The sequence below is a fragment of the Harpia harpyja genome, chromosome Z, assembly GCF_026419915.1.
Source record: "Harpia harpyja isolate bHarHar1 chromosome Z, bHarHar1 primary haplotype, whole genome shotgun sequence".
Lineage (NCBI taxonomy): Eukaryota > Metazoa > Chordata > Aves > Accipitriformes > Accipitridae > Harpia > Harpia harpyja.
In genome coordinates this window covers 83997137-84014201 of record NC_068969.1, presented here as the reverse complement: position 1 = coordinate 84014201, position 17065 = coordinate 83997137, and the positions used below count along the sequence as shown (strand labels likewise).

Below are 17065 nucleotides of genomic sequence, written 5' to 3'. Positions count from 1 at the left end.
AGAGAAAGCCAACATGGTTTCACCAAGGGCAAATTGTGCCTGACTAATCTCATGGTCTTCTATGATGGAGTGACAGCATCAGTGAACAAGGGAAGAGCAACTGATGTCATCTACTTGGGCTTCTGCAAGGCCTTTGACACAGCCCCACACAATATTCTGGCAGCTACATTGGAGAGATATGGGTTTGACAGATGGACTGTTAGATGGATAAGGAGCTGGTTGGAAAGGTGCATCTAAAGAGATTGCAGTCAATGCCTCAATGTCCAAGTGGAAACCTGAAATGAGTGCTGTCCTTCAAGGGTCCATACAGGGACCAGTGATATTTAATATCTTCATAAATAATATAGACTGTGGGATTGAGTGCAGCCTCAGCAGCTTTGCAGATGACACCAAGCTAGTGGTGCAGTTCATTTGCTAGATGGAAGGGATGCCATCCAGAGGCACCTTGACAGGCTTGACAAGTGGTCCTGTGAGAACTTCGTGAATTTCAACAGGCCAGGTGCAAAGTGCTGCACCTAGTTCAGAGCAGGTCCAGAGGAGGGCCACAAAAGTGGTCAGAGGGCTGGAACACCCTGTGAAGAACACTCCTATGAAGAAAGGCTGTTAGAGCTGGGGTTGTTCAGTGTGGAGAAAAGAAGGCTCTGGGGAGACCTTATTGTGGCCTTTCAATATATAAAGGGGGCTAATAAGAAAGACAGAGATTTTTTACCAAGGCCTGTAGTGAAAGCACAAGGGGCAACAGTTTAAACTAAAAGAGGGTAGGTTTAGATTGGACATAAAGAAGACATTTTCACAGTAAGGGTGGTGAGCCACTGGAACAGGTTGCCCAGAGAAGCTGTGGATGCCCCATCCTTGGCAGTGTTCAAGGCCAGGTTGGATGGGGCTTTGAGCAACCTGATCTAATGAAAGATGTCTCTGCCCATGGCAGAGGGAGTGGAATAAATGTTCTTCAGAAGTCCCTTCCAACCCAAACCATTCTATGATTCTATGATTCTGTGGTTCTATGATTCTATGATTCTATGAATGAAGGGAAGCATCTTGTATTGTGACTACCAGAGAAAAAGTATTGTGCTGGACAGAGTATAGTTCTGTCTGAGTAGGACATTTCTGATGTTCTTATGTAAAGTAAGAAGTAATAAAAAAATGAGATAAAAAGCATGTCCAATAACAGACTTTTTTTGTGGTTTAGTAGACAAATCACACCATAATGAAGAGAAAAAAGAATGGGGAGAATTGCTACAAGAAACAGAGAAGGAATCAGAACTGTTTCTAACACATAATTCATTCTTTACTATTTTTGGCAAATAAGAAAAAATGAAGGAAACCTGAAATATTTTAGAACACAGTATAAATTATTTAATTTTCTATAGGTATCATTAAAATCTTCTTTAACACTTTTATTGTCTCAATTTACATCAACTACAAAAGAAAAATAAACAATATTTTGGCATCTGTTAATTTTCTTAATTTCCTTGGGCAAATGGTAGACAATATAAAAACCCTGTTCATTTTGTAGTTTCCCGTGGGAAACTTATGAATACTTTTGATATGAAGAACAACTTTTGGGGGATGCTCTTCTGCAGTAGCAAAGTTAGACATTTTTCTGACTGTTTTAGCATACTTTCACAAAACTTCTTCAGAAGCAAAAGTTGTCTTAAAAAAAAAGGAAGCAAACTGGTCTGAGTAAAAATAGAATAAGTCTACTAATTTGTATTATGAAAGCTATGAAATAAAGATAAAATAACATCTGTAATAAATTTCTAAAGAGCTTTAGCTTCACTCATCTTTTAGAATCATTATATTTATTTAGTGCTATACATGTGATATTGAATAAAACATTAGGCTCAAATGAGACATTGACAGAATGCAATTTGGTACTGAAATAGCCTAAAAAGAATGTGCAAAATTCCAGAATTTTCAATAAGATGAGGATAAATTAGCAATGCAAACACAAGACATAGGGCTTGTGATTGGGCTTATGCTTGCAAAGGTTGGGGTTTTTTTTTAAATCCTTTTTATAGAGAAATCACTTTGAATTTCATTTTCCAAATAATAACAAAATTGAGCATATTCCCTGACTCCAGCTAGGCAAAGTATCAAGTATCTTGAATGTGAAAGGAGGCATTTTAGGAATAAAGCCTAAAAGTAAAGTTAAGCTCACAGTTCCACATATGTATTAATGGTAGCTAAATATAACTTTGATGAAAGCAAAAAGCTAAACAGCATTTCTGCTTGTGCCACTGCAATATGGAACTGTGAAATAAACAACTCATTTAATCCATCGTGGTTTAGTGTTATCATCTACTATTTAAATATAATGTTGAGTTTAAGTATAATTTAATATGTAGGAATGTAATATTGATACAGGATCAGGTTACAGTTTGGAGATCTTTCCTTTAGTGAAGAACAAGGGAAAATGTCTCAGACAAAACCTGTTGATTCAGCTTTGAGCTGGGAAATTCAGAGAAACAGAAACCAGAAGGTTTTGGAATTTAGGTATAGTCCACAAGATTATCATTTCAGAGCAGAAGGTTGCAACACATGGATGTGGGTAGCTGGTTTATGCTATCATGGTTGCTCGCTTTTTATTCTTTTAAAGTTTGTGTTCTGAGATCAGATTTCAGAAGACAGGATGCAGATTACTATTGAGAAAAGTGCCGTACAATTATCAGTGAAGTGGAAAAATATATGCTCGTCATGTAATGATTTTTTTTGTAAATTTATTCTTAAAAGAGAAAAAGCTAACTGCAAATGAGCATTTCGAGGAATTTCTCAAATTACGGTATTTTCTTTGTTACATATAACAGAAACATAGGTGATTTATAATAATTCTTTTTTAAAAACAGGAACTAAACAAAATATTACCTGCACTGTACATAGTGGTTTGGTTTGGTTTGGTTTGGTTTGGTTTGGTTTGGTTTGGCTTGGGTTTTTTTAAAGGCCTAATTTGGAAAATTTCTAGGACAGAAAAAAAAAAAAAAAAGGAAAAAAAAAGGAGGTTTGGAGATTTTTGCCTGATTCCAGCTAGCCTGACACTTCCTTACTTTCCACTGCTATTTTATTTTTAGAGTACCATACTCTCTGAGCACGAAGCACTAAGTCATCACATCTCCTACAATTCTGATAAACTGAATATTAGACACCTCATTTACATATAAAGACATGTATAAAAAAACCTCTGCAATAAGAGAAAGGAAAATCTACCACTTCCATTACTGTAGAACTTTTCTTAACTTCCTAATTTGTAAGTTTTTTCTTCCAAATGAAAAGTGTGGAGGGACAAGGAAAACAGAAAGATTTTGAAGCAGTATTTGCCATCTATTTGCAATGTAGGAATGCTTCCTCTAACATGGCAAGTTTCATAGTCCTCTGTGTTTCAGGGACTAGTAGTTTTCTCACTTAATTTCAGCCAGAGCACTCTAAAGCAAACTAGTTTCTTGAAGTTACTGCAATATTAAGGTTAAGTACCTTATAAAAGCTGTGGATACTCATTCACTGTATAGATATTACTTCCCACCTTTCCCTTCCCTCATCAAGAGAGGAGTATGGAAGCTATATTTATAATGCTCTGAATCCTGAAGCTCATGCCTCCACCTCCCCTGTTGAAGATCGTTATGGAGTAGCTGAGTTACCTGTGCCAAGAATTTGACCATTATGCTTTTCCAATTGGTGTCTATCACGGAGAATCTTACCGTTAAAATAATTTCTCAATCTTTATTGCTTTCTTCATCAGTGTCTGTGTATGTACAATAAATCTCATTTTAAAGTCGTTTGTGCTCTGTTCTGTAGCTTCTCTGCAGACAACAGCAAAAACTTTCCAGGCTACTGTTTCCACACAACTTTTCTATACCTTGAGTAAGAACATGTAGGCTACTTCACAGAGAAGGAATTGAAACCTAGGGTAGGATGGCATTTGGGACACTTTTCTCTGTAGGCTGATTAAAACCCACAAATGACAGAAGTGAAGGTGAGAGGAAAGTTTTGCTTATGGTTGGTTACAATTTTGTTGGAGAAGCCTCAGTTAACATCATAAGACCTTTAGGTTTTGTACTACCTAAAGCTTCTTCTAGAAGCAAAAAGCCTAAAAGTCCCTTAACACTGGCCCCAAAACACAGAACAAACCTCTCTCTTTGTTCAAATAAATATGTGACAAAACCCCAGCTGAATTCTTCCATTGCATGATTTCAAGTTCCTGTACAGACAATTCCAAAGACAAATTAAGGCAATTTCAAAGAGATCTTATGGCTGGTTTTAGAATATTTTTGTGATATACAGCACTTTTATTCGTCTTTTAGATGACTGTTAATCACGGAAATGTTACAGAGCACTGACAGAAGCATGCCTTTTCTCACATAGCCACTGAACGGCTGCTATACCATAGCTGTGCTATAAAGATGGGAATTTGTGCCAGTAGATCACAACAACTACAGTAAGCAAATGAATACAGCCAGAATCAAAATGTAGGCAATGGTTTTGCTACATGAGCAAAGCAAACATTAACACAGTTCTGTAAATTTGAACATTCATCTTTGCTTTTAAGTTTTCAAGATAAAGATAAAATTATTTTTAATTGTGTGTGGTTTAAAACTGACACCAGTTATTGTTGATTTATTTTATGTCATCTCAAGCATACCTTTATTGTGAATCATCTCTTTATTAGCAATAGTTGCTATTAAAAGCTAATCTAAGGTCTCCACTGATTTCCCATATATGCATCAGCCTGCCTAGAATCAATTATGTTGTCAGAAGCATGGCATTGGCAAGCAGTGTAGATAGGCAAAAGATCCACCCACAGACAAATGCAGAGAGAAAAATATGCAGATACGCAAGAGTACGATATTTTTTAACTAACAGACATTTGAAACACAAACCCAATAAGTTCCCATAACATTCTCATTGCCATGTAGCATAGTACTTGTAGTATGTTGCCAAGAAATCATTGATATTAAAGGTCATGACTAGATGCTAACAGTCAATTACTGAATTAGATTTTAATGATAGAAAATATGGTCCACTACTTTGAAGATACATGTATTATGTTTTATGTATGGTCAGTTAGGTTATTTTCCTATGCAGTTCGGCTGGAAATTTCAGATGATAACAGAAGTGTTAATGTACTTATTGGGGACAAATTTTATCTATATCTTTCTGGTAAAAGTTATGTGGTAATACAGAATGTCTCCTCAAATTTCATGCTGGCAGTTACCATGAAAGATGGAATATAAGCACCCAAGCTGGCTATTTTTCTATAAGAAGAGCATTTTCTTTTTGGGTTAAAGGCTCACTAAAACCAAATGTGATAACACACAAGCAGTCGCTCTCAAGTCATATTGCTCTTCTCTTCAAGGACTGAACATTTATTGATATACTTCAAAGAGTCAGCCTATTATTCTGTTAATATTGCTGGAAAAGAGATGAGTGCAGAGATGAGAAGGAGTAATAGCAAATAAGGGAGGGATAAAATAACTGTTTTTAAAAAAGTCTATAAAAGCTTAAGACTTCCAGCTAAACAAAATCCCCATAAACATTAGAATTCCTGACAGCTGCAAGAACAAGAATCTACAATGGCAGTAGCCAATACTACACAACACTGAACCATGTAATTTACATCTTAGTGAAATTAAACATAGTATAATGGCTTAGCTCCCAGGCAACAATACTATTAAATTTGCTGTAGCAGATTATGACATCATCTGAAACCCCAGGATACACTTTCAAGCCAGCTATTATGCTTGTAATATGTACTGCTTTTCTGGTTAGTTTTTCATTTAATTCATTGCAAGGATGTCATGGTTTAACCCCAGCCGGCAACTAAGCACCACACAGCCACTCACTCACTCCCCTCCAGTGGGATGGGAGAGAGAATCAGAAGGGTAAAAGTGAGAGAACTTGTGAGTTAAGATAAAGACAGTTTAATAGGTAAAGCAAAAGCCTCACATGCAAGCAAAACAAAACAAGGAATTCATTCACTAGTTCCCATCGGCAGGCAGGTGTTCAGCCATCTCCAGGAAAGCAGGGCTCCATCACATGTAACACGTACTTGGGAAAACAAACGCCATCACTCCGAACATCCCCCCATTCCTTCTTCTTCCCCCAGCTGTATATGCTGAGCACAACATCATATGGTCTGGAATATCCCTGTGGTCAGTTGGGGTCAGCTGTCCCAGCTGTGTCCCCTCCCAACTTCTTGTGCACCCCCAGCCTGCTAGCTAGTGGGGTGTTGTGAGAAGAAGAAAAGGCCTTCACTCTATGTAAGCACTACTCAGCAATAACAGAAACGTCCCTGTATTATCAACACTGTTTTCAGCACAAATCCAAAACATAGCCCCATACTAGCTACAATGAAAAAAATTAACTCTATCCCAGCCAAAACCAGCACAAAGGATTATATTTTTCAATGGCTGCACATGCCATCTGGCAGAATGGCTCTGGAATAGCTGTGAGCAAAAATAATGTTGCTTGGGGAACAGAATTGATGTTACTGTATGGGGAAAGCACACAGAGGTCAGTAAATGACTTGATAGCACTCAAACCATACTTGTTATACCGGTAATAAGCCTTCCCCTAATTTTTCTTAGCCAAGATTAAGAGATTAAAATGCAAGATAAATAAGGAGCTCTTGTGCACCAAGATCTGGTGAGAACCCTGGATGGAAGGGAAAGCATGGGTTTTCCTTCTTGGCAGCAGCACCACAGTCTCACCTAGGAGGCTTTTCTGTGATCAGGGAACCACTAGTTCAGCTGCTCATTGGTCTGGCCTCTGTTTCTCTGATGATCTGACAAAAGTAGTTCCACAACATGAATAATATCAAGATGGGTGGGGCAAACTACTGTAAACTATATAGTCTTGCAGCGACAAGAATAATGATTAATATTATGACCCTGTAAATATTTATATACATGCTTAACTGTACTCATCCCAGGAGTCAGTGAACCTACACAGGGAGTGATGTTGAGTATGTATGTAGAAATCTGAGACAGGTTCTCTTCTTATCTTAAGGGCAATATTCAGAAATGTCTAAAATCAGCAGGATCTAACTCACTGAATTTGGCAGCCCCATCCCCTGGTTTTCTTGCCATAAACTGCAAAAATTGCATGCCAAAGAAAATTTATATAAAGTACCACAATGTTCTGAAGTTATGTAACGCTCTAGCTCTACAAACAACTGTATGTATTGTGGCAGTACACTCCCCACCCACCCGCCCCGCCCCAACCTGCCAGCAGGAAATGAAACTTCTCCAGGCAGGGAGAAGGGGAAGGAAAAAAAAACCCTAAACCCTAGAGGCCACAGGCTGAAATTTGAACTGGCCAGTTGAGACATGCCAGGTACACTGAGGTGACCTTCTTGGCCAATAGGGATTAAACGACCACCGGTTAGATTCAACAGGGGTATAAATGGGGTCCCACTGGAGGACACGTTGGCAGTCCTCCTCGGAGCAGCAGGTCTGCAGTCAGGGACTCCCCCTTGGGTCGGGGCACCGCCCGAGGTAACTCCTCGAGGGGAGAGCCCTCAGCTTTTAGGTGAGTGATACGCGCATTTTGGAGCCATCATTTTTAAATCTTGGAGATTCTTGAGTCGGTTGTGTAGTATTAATTCTCTTTACATCATGGAGCCTGTGGTTTTATAAAATGTTACTGGACTTCTAACTAACTTTTTACTGAAGAATAAATCTGAGTTTTAACACCTGTTGGATTTGGTTATGTGTGCATCCATAACAGGTATGTCATATTGATATGTCATAATACATATATAACTTGTAATATTTACATGAATCACATAAAATTAATTACAATTTCCTTTTATTTTTATGTTTAAAAGTTTAAATTAAACATTGAGCTGATTTATTTTTTATGCATTTATAAAAACTACTCACTGCTAGAATACACCAGTAGACGTTAAACCTTAAGTACTGGGACCTTAAAAGTAGCAGAGTTTTATGCATATTCTATTAGAGCAGAATAGCATAAAGGGTATGTTGAGACTTCTGATTCACACCTTACAGAAATAACAAAGTCAACAGTTTAACAAATTTCTATCAGAAAGAGCAATTAAGGTATTTCCTGAGTTCTTTACATTTCTGGTGGGAGACAGGAAAATTAATAAGGCAAATATTACAATCTTTGAAATATTACATCACAGTAAATTTTTTTTAATTTGAACAGTTGTCTTCCATGTATCAAACCCAAGAATTAAAACAACAATTTATCTTCTGTATCCCTAATTTTATGTGATAAAAGGGAATACGGGTGCTTTAAAGAACAGCAAGTTGAAAGCATGTGGTGTGACTCAGCAGAAACAAAACAGCAGTTACAAGCAAGGCTTTCCTTTTACAAGTAAAGGCTACATTTTCTACATTTAATCATTTTTTCCTGTTGATTTCAGCAACACTTACACATGCCAGTTGCCACAATGCTTTTCTGAAATTATTGGGGTTTTTTGTGAAGTCTATCAGTGTTACTGGATAGAAAAGCTCTGGAAAAATTTCTTCACTGGCAGCTACATTAAGGAGGATTGTGTTTCTTAATTCTTAGTGAAAACCAGGCATTTTAGCAAGGCCTGTTCTTTAAAAGATTCACAATTCACTAATAAACTGTCTGGGTTTATAGTGTATGTCTTTTGTCATAATCATCACTAAATTATTGAAAATGTCAGCTGGATACTCAACATCTGTTAGACATGTGAATGTTGCTCATATATCATGGAGATCAAAGAAGGGTGTGCAGCTCTGTTATCATTCAAAAGAGGTGGAGACTTTCTCTTCTCTTTTATTGAATGCAAAAGGCATTTGCCAGTGGCCCTTGAGAGATCTTAATGTTGTGACTAAATAGGTGTCAACCTAGAGACTAGACATAGATCAGAATTTTGAGAATACATAGATTTTTATTTTGCATTGAATTTAATACAGTCTATGTCATCTGTCTTGTCTCTTGAACCACTGCTTTCTCCAACTAACGGTCTAACCTGACTATTTGGGATCCAGAGCTTTTTTCTCTGTAACAACTCTTGGTTTGACCCAGGTATAGTGACTGAGGAAAAAAACAAACTTCCTGGATATGGCTTAAAGATAGGCTACCAGCTTCCCATGTAATTTCTGACTGGCTGAGCTGTTCCTTCATAAAAGATCACTATTGATTTTAATGCCAGGAGTCTACAGTCCCAGTCTTTATTGCCCCTGAACAAGTTTATAAAAAATTACTCCCTTGTCCTTCCACATACTTGGCCAATCCCAGTGCCTTAATTGGTTAATTAGTTAGCTAAATGTGGATATATATTTCCTCCTTAGCATTCACCTGCCAGAAAGGTATTTCATTGAAATGTGCCCTCTCTTTCATCACTGAATCAAAGGTATCAGTCACTCTGTTGATAGTCTGCCTTTTGCATGCATAGTATCATGAAAATAAACATTCAAATTCAGCCATAGATTGATGTCAATTCATAATCAAACTCACCAACTGTGAAATGTGTTCTCTTTTCAAAGTTTCCTGTGACATAAACAAAATATTTTTCTAAGTAGCAGTAGTAATTGAAATGTAAACTGATGTTTTCACATCCTTGCATGCCTGCAATTATGTTATTAATCCATTGGCTTCTAATGAAAGTAATGAGTGAAAGTAAGTTCTCAACTACCTTTGTTACCTTTGTTCGATATCTCATAGTGATGCTTTTGCATGTTGGACTCAGCAGAGTGGTAGAATTAGAATCCTTTCACTAGAAATAACCAGAGGATGTGCTCTAAGAATGCACAAGAACAGACTAGAGGTGGTCTGAAGTCAGTCCCCGTTCAGTGCCTACAGAGTCTTCGGTATCAGCTGTCTCCCTTTGCCAAACAGTCCTGTTGGCCTGCACCACTGGGTTAAAGACATAAGCTAAACTGGCCTACTAGATTCAGAAAGGTAATCTGGTCACTCCATTGAAATGCCTATTCCAAATTGCTTTTAGTGGTTCAAGCAATTCAAAGGGGCTGTAAGTGTAGTTTCTGACCAAAGGTTAATGCAGTGCATATTTCCTACAGCTCCTAAGAGTAGTGAGGTATCTTACAGCTCTTGCAGCTGCCACCATTATCTAAGCAACTGCAGTTGATGCATCCACTCTTGTTGTATGACTTCTGTCACCATCTAAATACAGTTTCTGCACAGACAGAAATGTTTGTAGATAGAAACAGTGTGTGATTCAGAAGAGATGAGTCTGTTGCAATCACAACAGGAAAACTTCCCATGAGATTTTTATCTCTCATCTGAATAAAAACCAAAGTTAAACAGAAGTAATGCAGAAATCCAGGGATGAACCTGGAATTCACCATTGTTCCATCCTTGTCATTGGTTCTTCCACATTTCTGTGATAGTACCAAAGTCCTAGTTCCTAAAGCATATAATAATAAATAAAAAAATAAACACAAACACCACCACCCCACCCCCCAATAATAGAAAAATCTACATCTGTACAAGAAGAAAAAATAGTTACATTAGCTCAGCATACTGTAGCACAGGTAATGCCTTTGTAGCCTATTGCATAAACACAGAACTAGTAACTGAAAAATGTGTTTAGTAGAAAAGAAACAAACACATCTATGAGAGCCTAATGGGCAGCTGACTCTTCCTGCTATTGTTCGCAAAGTTGCTTTTAAGCAGGCTTATAAGAGAGGCATTACAGAGATCCAAAAGCAGACAGGTATAAACAGTGAAACCAGTGGCCCTAAGCATAGCCAAAAGATATGATCCTTTTACCCTAGACCGCTTCCTCTTTTACCTCCCTCACTGCAAGCGATACAACACACCGCTGAGTTATTTTGCTAATTCTCTGATATTTTTCCTCTTATTCCATTTATTCTTTGCTAGCCATTGGTATTGAAACTGATGTTCATAAAAGCGAGTGAGTTGATTAATAAGTATTTTATACATCTGGTATTTTCTCATAAAAGACTGGTAAACTTATTTCAATTATCGTACCACCAACAAGGATGCAATCTGTTCACAATGGCTGTTTACGAATGGCTGCTTTGGGTAATGGCTGTTTTCTTAGCATGGGAAATGAAATATAATATTATTAAACAGAGATATGCAGAATGGTGTGTCAACTTATCCATCTTCCTGATGTTTATAGGCTTAATTTTTTACAATGTTTATTTTATTTTATGGCACCAAACGTTAAAGTGTCACTTATTTGAAAGGATCTAATTTCTTTTATTTTTGTTTTAATGTCCTTGAATATTAACATCCACAAATTCATGTGCAATCAGTGCAGAAAACCTGTGGTAGGTACTCTATTAATTCTATTTAGACAAACATGTTATGATGAGAGAGATAATGAATGAAGGAGTTTGGGTTTTTTTAGGTGAGGTATGAAAGTTTTTACCCACAAGGTTAAGGTTTTCTTGTTTGGTGGTTTTGTTTTAACAAACCACCTGTAAAATAATGCTTGATATTCTCAAAACTGCCATGAAAATTCAGTGTAGGTGGGAAAGCAGGAAGTGCATGATTAAGACTGTACGGGTGAAGGGGAAGACATGAATATTGTAAAGATTTTACACATAAGATTAATTAGAAGTATGTTAGATTAATACCTCATATAGTGGCAGAAAACACTACAGTACAAATTCAGCCTCTCAAAATTCATTGAAGAACAACTATTTATTTTTGGACATGGGAAGAGTTTTCAAACCTGACCATCACAAAATATCTTTTTAGGTTTCAGTACATAATACTTTAAATGCTAAATATATCAGAACACTTTTATAAACCACTTATATGTTTTTCTGTTTCAGATACTCAGATATTTAAATCTATCATATACAGACTTGAATTTCTATTCAAGTTTAATTTGGGGAAAATCAGAGAAAAGCATGCTTTTTCAAATCATAAATGGGTACTGAAAATATAAAGTCTTATAAAATTTTTAAGATCTTTAAAAATTAAAGTTTTTAACAGAAGTTATCTCCGAAGGAAGACAGACATAGAGTTTCCAACAGATATTACATAGGTGCTCTTGCTGCCTGCCAATACAGACACCAAACTATTTAAGAGGGAATGCTTCCATTACCTCCTTCCCTCATATCCAGAAGACATAGGTTGAGTTGTCGGTGTCTACCACCATGTACATTCACCAGCTTAGTATGTAAACCTTGCCTACTAGTACTGATATCTCCTTAAATCAGTTGGCAGCTTTGACCTGCACTGTGAAGCAGCTATAGCTCTTTATGATAAATGTGGCTGCAGTTCTTCAGCTGTTTAGATACCATCTCCTTCCCTCTCACTTAATTGTTTTTGAATTACTTGGTTCTTGTTAGGTTTCAGCTTCTCAGCAGCAACTTAATACAAAGCAATAGCTGAGGATTTTTCATAAAGGACTATAATTCTGGTTACCTAAGATTAAATAGTAGGAAACACTACCTCTAAAATTAGGCCACTCTAAACACGCCACATCACTCTGAATTTTGCCTCCGAAAACCTTAGTCTTAGTTCCAGTCTTTTCTAGTTGTAATGTGGCTGTTTTATGACGTTCCACTGGCTTCACCAGTGCTTACCTGAACTCCAATGACTTCAGCTACAAACACTACCTAAAATGATGTATCTTTGCTTATTGGATGAGGCTGAGTCCTCTTGACTGTGGTTTTTAATATGAAATTAATGAGATTTTTAGTCTCTATTGCATAGCCAAAGATGCTGGAAAGGCAAAGAAGGGAGGTAAATAGGACTATTTAAAAACAAGCAATGAATAGAATTCATTAAATTTATTGGGTGAAACAATTTAAAGAAGAAAAATACTAATTAAATTATTTAAATCTAGATTGCAAGTAGTAATTAAAAAGACAGTTGCTATGCAACCAAAAGGATTTTTGTGACAGAGTGCAAAAATATATTTGTTAAGTAGGCTGGTATTTTGCTTTGACCTTTTTCAGTCACACACTTGCCCAGACTGTCTGTAAATGTATTTTTTAGAATGATAACATCAAAGATACCTGCAGGATTAAGAAAAAAAGTGGCTATTGAATCAGTTAATGACTTTTATTATGTTTAAAATGTTAAGAGTAAGGAATTTATGAGATAAAAATAAATACATATATATAATTATGTACATAATTCATATGCTGATATTTCATCAGCTCTAATCGATTAATTTCTATCCCAAACACAGGTCCTGATCCTATAAGACAAGGGAACATTAATTTTCATAATGTAGTGTATGACCTAACCCTGCCCTGTCCTGAAGGTATTAAATAACAAATAAATCCCTTACTTGTATCAGAAACCTAAGGAGCTGTTGTTCATAATAACTAGGGACAACATTTACTTATCTTGGAACATCTGGAGGAAACCATTCCTTATCCTGGAATACCTAGACTAAGACGGAGGTTGGTTTGTGCTAGAATTTCCATTGTTACATGTGAAGATCTCTGGTGTGGTCATCTGATACTGGTATACGGGAGAGAGGACACCAATACGCAGATAAACAGTGACACACAAAGAATTTTGTTAGGGTGCATATATATATCTATGAAGAGGCATAAATTGTGACCAACATATTTATATAGTGCTCCCACATATTGCCCACAGTCAGACAATATCAAAATCCCTTGATCCACTTTGGACTGTGCTGTGCAAATGGGAGGGAGCTGAAAGTCTCTGCCCAGTGGTAAAGTCTTTTATTTCTCGAGGTTGATTACTGGCCTTATGACCAACCTGAACTCAATTTTCTTTAATTCCCATTAGTCCTGCATTTAAATCACAAAACACTAAACACATTATATTGTAAGTAGTTTCATTTCCACTGATCTTGTGACAGGAAAATGAAAGGAAACCCAAACTGGATCTAACCAATTGGTATCTGACCAATTCTGAATCACCACCACAACCCTGCATCCCAGAGCAAAAGTCTTGCCTCTGGTTAATCCTGCTCTCTGCACTGCTGCTTGCTTCCTATTCTTACTTCAAATTTCCAGTAAGAGAGGGAACAACAGTGATTCTTAACCAGAATGGGAGTTTTTCAGATATGAGGTACTACAGACATTTGATTTGCCCCTTTCTTTCTATTTCTTATGACTTGTTTAATTTCCAGACATGAATTTATTTAATTTATGTTTTCCTTCTAGTTGCTCTTCACATAACCACTCAGTATAGGCTCTAAAGCCTCTTTTCAGCTGCTGGAGCAGAGGAACTACGAGATCTAACGCCAAAGTCTATCAATAAGGTGGAAAGCTTCCTAAAAGGATCTCTGGGAGGTTTACTTGTCATGACACACCACTGTAATGAACTGTGAGCAGACAGGCTTGTAAGCGTCTATGCACGGTTACCCTTGTGTGGACAGAGTCTGGGTGGAAGTGCTATTAAAAATAATTTTTTTCTTTTTCCTTTCCAGAGATAAACACTGTTACAAGGATTTCATTGTTTAGTAGTTCCTTGTAAAGATATCGCCTTTGATTTAACATTACTTTTGTTTAGGACCATTTGAATGAAATGAAGAATTCATGTTTACTAGATAATATGGAATTCATTTCCCAGATAACAGACTATGGTCTAAAAAAATACTGTAGGTTCTCTCTATGTATTAAATGCTGTTAAGCATATAGCTCTACTAAAACAGATGCAGAGAGTGTTTTAGGGGATCACTCCCATGCCAGAGGAAATTGTGCCTGTTGATGTCAAGAAAAGCGACAGTATATATTGTGTTTTTCAAGAAAGAAATTACGGTAGTGCACAAAGAAATACCTGGGCTATGAAATAGTAAAATTGTAAAGTATGCATGTCTCATATTCCAACAAGAAAAAAGTAAGAACTGGGAGTTGAGGTTAGAAATAAGACTAAAATTACACTGACTACAAAAATTTTACAGAATAAAGAAAAAATAATCTTTAGTCCACAGGGATGTGAAATTAGCATATCTAAGTGTCCCTGGCTATCTTCTGTCTGGGGTTTACATCTAAAATGAAGGCTTTTTCAGTATACTTAGTCTGTTTTAAATATTTGCCGTATTACAGTAGGTAATATAGATTGCATTTTTTCTACAAACACATATACATAGCCTGAAGACTCAAGCTCCACAACTAAAGTTAAATATTATTAATATTCTTTACCTTTTAATTAAATGAGTTATTGATAAAGTAAGATCTACTGTAGTCAAATACAGAACTGCAAATTATTGCCAAAATTCTGAAGTTAAAAATTTACTTTTGAAAGGATATATTAAAAAAGCTATTCTTTTTTCCTCTAGACAATTTCACTGCAAGAACTGAGCTTCTTATCACTAAAATATGGCAGTTAATGGGTGTTTCCAACTCTGAAAATGAGATGTAAATACAACAAAACATGTACATTTTTATTTGTGTGCCCTGATAAACTCAACTTTATCACAAATCTGTGTAGATAAAGCAGGTTCAGAACTATTATTAGTCAGAAGTACCTTCTTCCCTCTACTTTGGCTTAAAGAAAATTATAAAGTTCTGGAAAGACAAAAGAGTGTGTTCCACTGCCCAGTGAGGTTACAACTCCCTAAAAACTTTCTATTTTCATGGGCCCCAGATCAGATTCGAATACAAATTACAGGAAAACTTCAGCAGTAATGGAAAGATAAGCCTTGGAATACGGCATTATGCTTCAGAATTATTTGCAAGCTTAGAAACATAGCTGATTATTTTACATGAACTTTTATCCAACACACCTCTGACAAGAAGAATCCACAGTAGTTCTCTGTATTGTGGAAGAAAGATTTTGTTCTGACTGTAAACCTTCACTGTAAACTACCATACTGAATAACTGCTAGACACAAATCATAAGAAGAATCACATTATCAAGCTTTAATACTCTTGGCTTTGAGTAAACTAGTTGAATTATTCAGTAGTGAAATGAGCTTCCTACCTCAACTTTGTGAATTCCAACTCCTGTTAGAAAAGAGAGAAAGAAAAGGATTTTCAGAGAAGGAGGCAGAGAGGAAGACATTTGACTTTGCTTAGCAAATATTTCACAGAAAACAAGTCAACAACTTTGATAAGAAGACAAATTACATCAACTACAACGTTGCCCTTTTATAAACAGAAAGTAAATAAATACTTAAATTTTTCTATATGTAGTCTCCAGCTGCAAGAAGTCTTTGCAATTTATCAAAACATTTTTCATGACACCTTACTACATAAAGTATTCCCATAGGTGGGAATGAGAGCTAAGAGAATCTGTGTTCCAATTTGCAGATGAACAAAGAAATAAAAAAAAAAAACAACATGAAAATTGCAGTTCAAACATACTTCTAAAAAGTTAGTTGCCTGAAGTTTTATCCCTGTCTTTAAAACAACTATACAATAAAACTAATCAACTTTTTTCAGTCAATATGTAGTTCTCTAAGTTTCCTTTGTGTGTAGTTCTCTAAGTTTCCTTCACAGTCTTTTTGTCAGTCATCCTGATCTCCAGTTCTGAGTTGCTATGAGTTCTGGTATTATTTTGTACCCTGTTGTTGCTGTTACACTTTGCAAGCACTGTCAGAAGTCTGGGAGAGTGAAGAGCAAACGTTAGGAAAGAGAAATCATAAAAGATAATTCTTAATAAAATATGCATAAAGGTGAAATGTATTTACTACAAACCACAAACAATTTCAAGAGATTTCCAAAAGGATTTAGATTTAGTTAGCCCTTGTAAATTTCCTGAGCTATGTAGCATACAAACCACAGTCATGACTTTTTCCATAAGGAACTTATTCTCTCATCTTTAGCTACTTCCTTGGAAGAGGAATGAGTAAAACTTGTAAGGCAAGGTCTGGACAGACCAAAAAAAGTGAATGGAAAGTAGGATTTAAACCCTTCTCCCCTTTTTGATGATCTCAGACACTACCAATACCAGAATATCCACATCCAACCACATCTTTAAAACCTTCTAAAGTAGTTTGTCCACCAAACTACATTCCTCTGGGATGTTATAATTTTCTAAATATTAAGAGTTGGTTTAACTCTTTTTATAACTTTTTTTTTCAGACAATAAAACTTAAACAGCAGAAACACTTGATTTGACATGTTTTAAGAGGGATTTAGAATATAAAGAAAAAAGAATTGCCTAATAGATGGCTGCAGCTGTTAGTAAATGACCA

General features: G+C 36.3%; 1 protein-coding gene across 3 annotated transcripts in view; it reads right to left on the bottom strand.

Annotated features, from left to right (window-relative positions):
• PTPRD (protein tyrosine phosphatase receptor type D) overlaps positions 1–17065 on the bottom strand; it is a 1297083-nt gene that overhangs the window by 579660 nt on the left and 700358 nt on the right. For all 3 annotated transcript variants that reach the window (XM_052775887.1, XM_052775885.1, XM_052775888.1), the window contains one exon: positions 15850–15872. The gene's annotated coding sequence lies outside the window, so the exon portion shown is untranslated. The remainder of the gene's footprint in view (positions 1–15849; positions 15873–17065) is intronic.